This window comes from Elephantulus edwardii, unplaced genomic scaffold (genome assembly GCF_000299155.1).
Source record: "Elephantulus edwardii isolate Elephantulus edwardi_28Jun2011 unplaced genomic scaffold, EleEdw1.0 scaffold00032, whole genome shotgun sequence".
NCBI lineage: Eukaryota > Metazoa > Chordata > Mammalia > Macroscelidea > Macroscelididae > Elephantulus > Elephantulus edwardii.
The window spans coordinates 8,714,749-8,721,787 of NW_006399782.1; the positions used below are offsets into that span (position 1 = coordinate 8,714,749).

A 7,039-nucleotide genomic window follows, 5' to 3' on the forward strand; every position below is an offset into this window, starting at 1 on the left:
ATAATAAAACATAGATAATTTTCTCAGTATGGAGCCCAGTTTTATATATATCGTAGCAATGAAATCTAAGCTATAGGGAAAACAATGGACCAATCTGTAGACTTGGGCAACTGGTTGAGTAAATGTAAAGCAATAAATTTGAATCCTGCCTGAAGTTCCAGGTTGTATAATGGATTAAGAGTTGAGCTAACTTGACTAGTTTGAACATATTGATTGCTTCTTGGGAGAAAGATGAGACAGTTGGCTTCTGTAAAAGTTGACAGCTTTGGAAAACCCTTAGGGCAGTTCTCTCTTGTGGGGAGCTATGAGTTGAAATTCACTTGATGACAGTGGCAGCGTCTTAGGTCAACTTTCTTTTGGAAGTAAAGTCTAGGGTGAGGATTCATGTTCAAGTGACTTGTTCAAGGAATGTTCTCAGGAGAACAAGAATAAGGAAGATGGGATAAGAGAGAGGGCAAAGTTAAGGAACAAGTACGCTCAAGTGAAGGGCAATTCAGATTCCAAGAGGATACACTAAAGCCCAAATTATTAGAGTAAGTCACACTTTTTTTGAACCTTGATAGCAGTTATTGGTCAACATCTGCCCTCCAAAGTGAGAGTTGGGGGTTGGGAAGCAGTTTTCTAGCATGATGTACTGTTGTTATTGTTAGGTGCCATTAAGTCAAGTACAATTCATAACAACCCTATAAACAGCCAACCTGAACTTTGCCCTGTCTTGTGACAACTTCATCTATGAGACCCTCAAACTCATTGCTGAAGCCACCATGCCAAGCCATCTTTTTTTGTTGTTGTTGTTGTTGTTAAGAAAATTTTTGCAGTTTTATTGTATAATGAGGCATTGAAACATCTGAACAAATCAATATCTGGGCGGTGAGACAGCTGCTTTCTCCTTCACTTCTTTGGATTACTAGAGCAACTTGTCAGCAGACTAAAAAGAAAGAAAAAAAGAACCTTTTGCATTACTTAAGTCTTTCCAAGGCATGCGCTGGTACAACACAAACTTCTCCTGTCAGATACAACTAGTCTAGTGTCCAAACATCACGCACTGTGTTAACACCTCGGTGGCAGCAGCGCACCGCACCCACTCCCGCCTCGGCCTTGCTTGTTTGTGTATGATATTTGGAGCATCTGGAGGAGTGTGAATAGTATCGGGGAAAGGAGGGAGGAGGAAATAGCATTAATGCCTGGCTGGGACGAGGTCAGCCGAAGTTGTGCAGAGAAAGCCTGAACATATCATTGGTGCAAACCCAAGCATCATTGATATTCTTTAACAGGAACATCTGGTGAAAGCCCATGATGGGGTCTTCATCGGCCTTGAGCTGGCCCACTACCATGTTGAGGATCCTGCGAGGTGATGCTGTGCTGGATTTTCTGGAACGGAAGGCTAGACAATTTCTCCACAATGGCAGCTTTCCCCTGGAACTGTTGTGCTTCCCATGTAAGGCATGACGTGTCAATATAAATTGTACTTAGTTGGACTCTGTAGTTATCAAATAACTGATAGTAATGTTGAATGAAACTGGATCCAATCTGTTCCCAAATTGGCTTGTCTCCCACTATGGAGTGTCGCCCAGCCTCTGTGAGACCAGAGGGGCTGGTACAATGGCGGTGGCGGCGGCAGCAACCCCGCCAATCCATCTTATTGTGGGTCTTTCTCTCCTTTACTGACCCCCCCCATATTCCTTTCCAAGCAAGATGTTCCTCTCCATTGAACAGCCTCACCTAGCTACATGTACAAAGTATGAAACATGAAGCTTTGCCATCTTTGCCTCTAAGAAGCACTCTAGTTGCTCCCTTTCCAAGAGAACAAACAGGTATGTTTTAAAGCATATACAGCCTGTGTCCTATTAGGCCTAGGATAATTCTTCAGAGAAAGTGATAGCTAAAAAACAACTGAATGATAGCCAAATGATAGATGCCTGGGGAGAGTTGACCAACTGTCCTGGTTTTACTCCTGGAAGCAACATGCCTGGGAAATTCCTAGCATGCCAAAAGTCTCATGTTTTTATGCAATGGGTGAAGAAGACTGTGGAAGTATATAAACCCCACTTGACAACCCCCAAAATAGATTCTGAAAACAACCCAGTTCTTAATATCGAATGGATACTACATACATTATTTGTCTTGTGTAGTGACTATTGTTTTTTCCTCTGACCATTAATCTTTGCAATCATGATTTGCAATTAATAATAATAGATCATCCATTGCTGCATCACTTCAATGGGTACAACTTAATTAGCGTTTGTTGTAATCATAAGCATTGTGTCTAAGTAGCAGTGGAAAACCAGACATGGGGGCACAAGGCGGTAAGCGTTTCACTGAAAGGCCCAGAGCTAGTGAGAATAGAAACGCCCCTTTCTGCCACAAAGCAGAAAGCAGATAAAGAGACTGTAGTCCAGGTCCATGGTGCCTGAAGCCCACCAGCCTCCAGAGGTTCACTCATTTGTTGCTGATTCACAGACTCACAGTTATGGTACTGAGAATAGGATTTAAGAAAGTTAAGTTGGAGAGTGGAGGAATCTAAGAAGATCTCACAATACAAGTCTAGGTTTAGTCCAGCAGTCCCAAGGCACAGTTACTCAATTAGTCCAGACATCTGTTCCAGTTCAGTAGCCAAATCCAAATCATCCAGCTAGGTTTGTCTAAGAGCAGTTATAAATTAGCTCCCCCTTCAAGCATCTGGCAAGAACAGCACAAACCTTTAACTGTGGCCTTTATCTCAGGGCTCCTCTGCTTACACCTTGCCACAATTCTCCCACAGCAATGCCACATTCTATCCACCACCAGGATTTTGTTCTCTGTAGGGTCTTGCTCCAGTCTCCCTCAAGTCTTGCTACCACAAGTCTTGCTTGCCTCAAATCTTGCTGCCCAGTGTGGGAAGCACTTGTTCTCTTATCCTAGTCCCACAGCTGTTGATGATTTGCAAGACCATACTGATTTGTAACACTATGTCTCTGCAGTAAGGTAGCTGAAGACCAGAAGGAACTAACTGTAATGGCTAAAGAAATCAACTTTGAGGTTAACACTACACATTAAAAGGCATATTTGGTTTTGCCTCAGAACAGTTAAGCTTTATTATGTCAGTTAAATTTTTTAACACTGTGAATATTCTGAAGTTTTTAAAGAATGCAGTGAGTGAAAATGAGAACAATTACAGTAATACCAGTGTGACTCAGATATCACCAAAAAAGAAAGTCAAACAAATGTGTGATGTTAATGATACATGGATGGACAATACAACTGGATTATGAAGTAAATCATCCAAACAGAACAGACTTCAAAATATGCAGTAAAAGGTTTGGGATTGAGGATGGTGTATAAATAGAGTCCCAAGGTGGCACAAACAATTTTTTTTTATGTCCATTATATGTTTATTGGCACAAACAATTAAGTACTCAATTACTAACTGAAAATCTGGCAATTTGAGCTCACCTATAGATAATAGCTTAGTTTACAGGGAGTTTTGCTGTTTGAATCCTCTGCCTGGTCCAAAGGAGAAAGATGAACAGTCTCTTCCTGTGTGATTTACAGCCTCTGAAAACCCATTGGAAGGTCAGCTTTCTTTTCTCTCTCAAGCAGGGGAAAGCATAAACATAGTCCTCCACTACCATAAATTATGCAGCTCAGTTTCCCACATTTGGGGAAATTGCAGGGGTCAGCACATTCAGAGTACAATGGATAAGTCTCCAAGACATATCTGTTTGTTCTCTTGGCTGTCCATGGGATGTTCAGCGCTCTTCTCCAACGCCATAGCTCAAATCACCCATTTTTCTTCTGTCATCCTTATCCATTGTTTAGCTCTCAGATGCATAGCAAGTGATCGAAAGACTATGGCCTGAACCAGATGCACTTTAGTCCTCAATAATTTGGAGAGGTCCCTAACTGCAGATTTTTCCCTGGTGAAATGTGTCTCCTTATTTTCTGACTGCTGGTACCAAGGGTGTTACTTGTGGATCAAAGCAAGATGAAGCTGTTGACAGTATTAAAAATTAGTGTGTCAAACTGTCAAGGGAATGGTTTCCAAAAATGGTCCAAGGGCCTCTTCAAGTAAGAACTAGAAAGTTCTGACTTGGAAACACAAGAAGGACACCAATAAGTGCAAGAGAAAGAAACTGAGGTTTATTAGATGTTCATAACAGACTATGAATCGGTCAAGACAGACTGACACTGTTTTTATCTTACAAAAGGGTTTATATATCTTTTGTTAGCAGGGAGTGGGGCTTACACAGCTGATTAGTGCATTACTTCTAATGGATGTATGCTGACTTCTGACCATCTCCTTTGTCTCCTTTATCTTGTCCTTGAGTCTGTTGTTTTGCCACATTCTTTGAGAGTGTTTTTATTGCCATATTGCCACAGTCTTTGTCTGTAAGGGTCAAGAATTGTTATATATATCTCTGGTCTGGCTGCCATCTTAAGTCCTTTGTTCTTGTTTTTCTTGAGTTCACTTCCTGAAGGGACCTCAGCAACAAAGAAGTGACTCTAACTCCTCCTGTATGAACCTTACTCCAATCAGAGTATGCCAAATGTCCGCATCCTTGCTAATGAGCCAGCTTATTTTCAAATTAGCCAATCACTATGTGCCGCCTCCATCTTATCTCATCTTCCTGCCCCTCTCTCAGTCTTGGCCACTCCCAGCACCAATAAAAACCCTTGTCTCCAAGGGCTGGGGGCTCTGCCATGCGGCAGAGTGTGTGTAGAGTCCCTGCTTCAGAATTTGTAATGAAATCTCTCATGTTTTTGCATTGATTTCGGCTCCCTGGTGTCCTTTGGGGGACTCGCGATTGTGGCACAACATGTCAAAACCAGTTGTTTGATCTTCTTTGTCAGCATGTCCTTTGCCATTCCCTGTCAAAATGTCATAAGATTTACTCATGGTGGATAGGTTTTGGTGGAACTCCCTGATTAAAGCAGACTAGGAAGCAGGATGGGTCATCAACTTCTTAAATAACAGGCCTTTGAAAACCCTATGAACACTAAAGGATAGTTATAGTAGTGTTGTGGTAAAGACCAGATTGGAAGTCAGTTAAAATGAGAAAACATAATAATAAACATTATTTAATAATTGGAACATAGAATGTGATGGGGTGATAATGTTTGTCTTATAGATATAAGACTTAAATAAAAAGAGGAGGAAATGATAGGGTGGGATTAATAAGTTCAGAATTTTCTATATATGTATCCGTTATAAAACTATGTTTATATCATTATAAAACTAACATCAGTTTTCTTCAGCCTGAAAAACTAGTTACTTAACCTCCAAATTCTGTTTCCTGTCTTTAGTCATGTAAAGTAGTTTGATCTCTCTGAGGCTGTTTCCCAGTCATATGTAAATTGTATCTTAATATGCCTGTTTACCAGGAAGGGGACTGTGCACCTCCTGAATTACTAGCAGTTAAATATGAACTATTCTTTTCAGATGTAAAGATTACCTTTTTTTTTTACTGACAAAAGTGCATTGTTAAATGAGCTAGAGTTTCACCCTAGTATAAAACCCAGTGTTCATTCCCAGACTGGGAGGCAGTCTTGGAGGTGACTCCCTGTCTCCCAGATCTGTGCAATAAAGTGCTTACGGATATTACAATCCGTTTTTCTTATTGGTGTTTGACTACGGAAAGAACCCCTTGCGTTCAGTAACACATGTACATAGCTTGAAGGCTGGAAAACTGGAAATTGTTAAAAATTAAATGGAACACGTGAAAATCGACATACTAAGCATTAGTGAGGTGAGATGGACCAGCTCTGGCCACTTTGAAACAGATAATCATATGGTATACTGTGGGGAGCCAGATTTCATACTAAGTATTTATAATAAACCAAATGCTATTTCAGGATATGAGGGAGGCGGATACAAGCTGGAATTCAGCCTGATGTACTAAGGCTGGAATCAAGCATAAGGTTTTCAATAGAAAGAGCTTAGCTTCATTTGCATTGAATTCTCTGTGATCTGCTCCCTGGCAACTTTCAATAAAGCCACAGGGAAGCAGAGGTCAGCGCTTCAGTTGTTTGAGAACTGTTTGCCCACTGCTTTACCTCTTTATTATTTATACACTCTTGGTGTTCTGTCTCGTTATTAATATTTATTAATATATTTTACCTGAGTTTGCAACAGCATACTATGCTGGAGATAGGACACATTCCCTGGCGTACACCCTTCCTGATTTTAAACCATGTAATGTTTCCTTACTCTGATCTGACAACTGCCTCTTGGTCCAAGTATAGGTTTTGTGGAAGCACAATCAAATGTTCCCATTCTTCTCAGAGTCAGCCACAGTTTATTGCAATCCACACAGTCAAATGTCTTTTCATAGTCAATTAAACTCAGATAGACATTCCTCTTGTACTCTCTGCTTTCTGCCAAGAGCCATCTAACATTAGCTATAATATCCCTAGTACCACGATCTCTTCTAAATCCAGCCTGCACATCTAGCAGCTCTCTGTTGATGTGTTATTTCTGTTGTTTGGGGGTAATTTTCAGCAGAATCTTGCTTGCATGTGATATTAATGATATTGTATGATAATTTCCGCACTCTGTTGAGTCACCTTTTTTTGGAATGGAAACAAATAAAGACCTCTTCCAGTCAGTTGACCAGGTGCTTGTCCTCCAGATTTCTTGGCACAACTTGGGTAGTGCATCTAGAGCAACATCTGTTTGTTGAAATATGTCAGTTGGTATGCTGTCAATTCCTGGGCATTATTTTTTGCCAATTCTTTCAGAGCAGCTTGAACTTCTTCCTTCATCAGCACAGGCTCTTGCTCATACGTTGTTTCATTAATTTTTTTCTGTGTCAGCCAAGGCTTGAATTTGTTCTATGAGGAGGAATGTGGCATCAGGATTGGAGGAAGACTCATCAATAACCAATGTTATACAGATGACACAACCTTGCTTACTGAAAGTGAGGAGGATTTGAAGTACTTGCTGCAGTGGGTCAAGGACTGCAGCCTTCAGTATGGATTAAAGCTCAACATCAAGAAGACAAAGATTCTTACCACTGGGCTGATTAGCAGTCTCAGGATGGATGCTGAAGGGATTGAGATT

The 7,039-nt window shown here is 40.8% G+C and overlaps 1 pseudogene; it reads right to left on the reverse strand.

The window, feature by feature from the left end:
• Positions 1–1,199: 1,199 nt before the first annotated feature.
• On the reverse strand, positions 1,200–1,638 carry LOC102874284 (annotated as a pseudogene).
• Between the last annotated feature and the right edge of the window lie 5,401 nt (positions 1,639–7,039).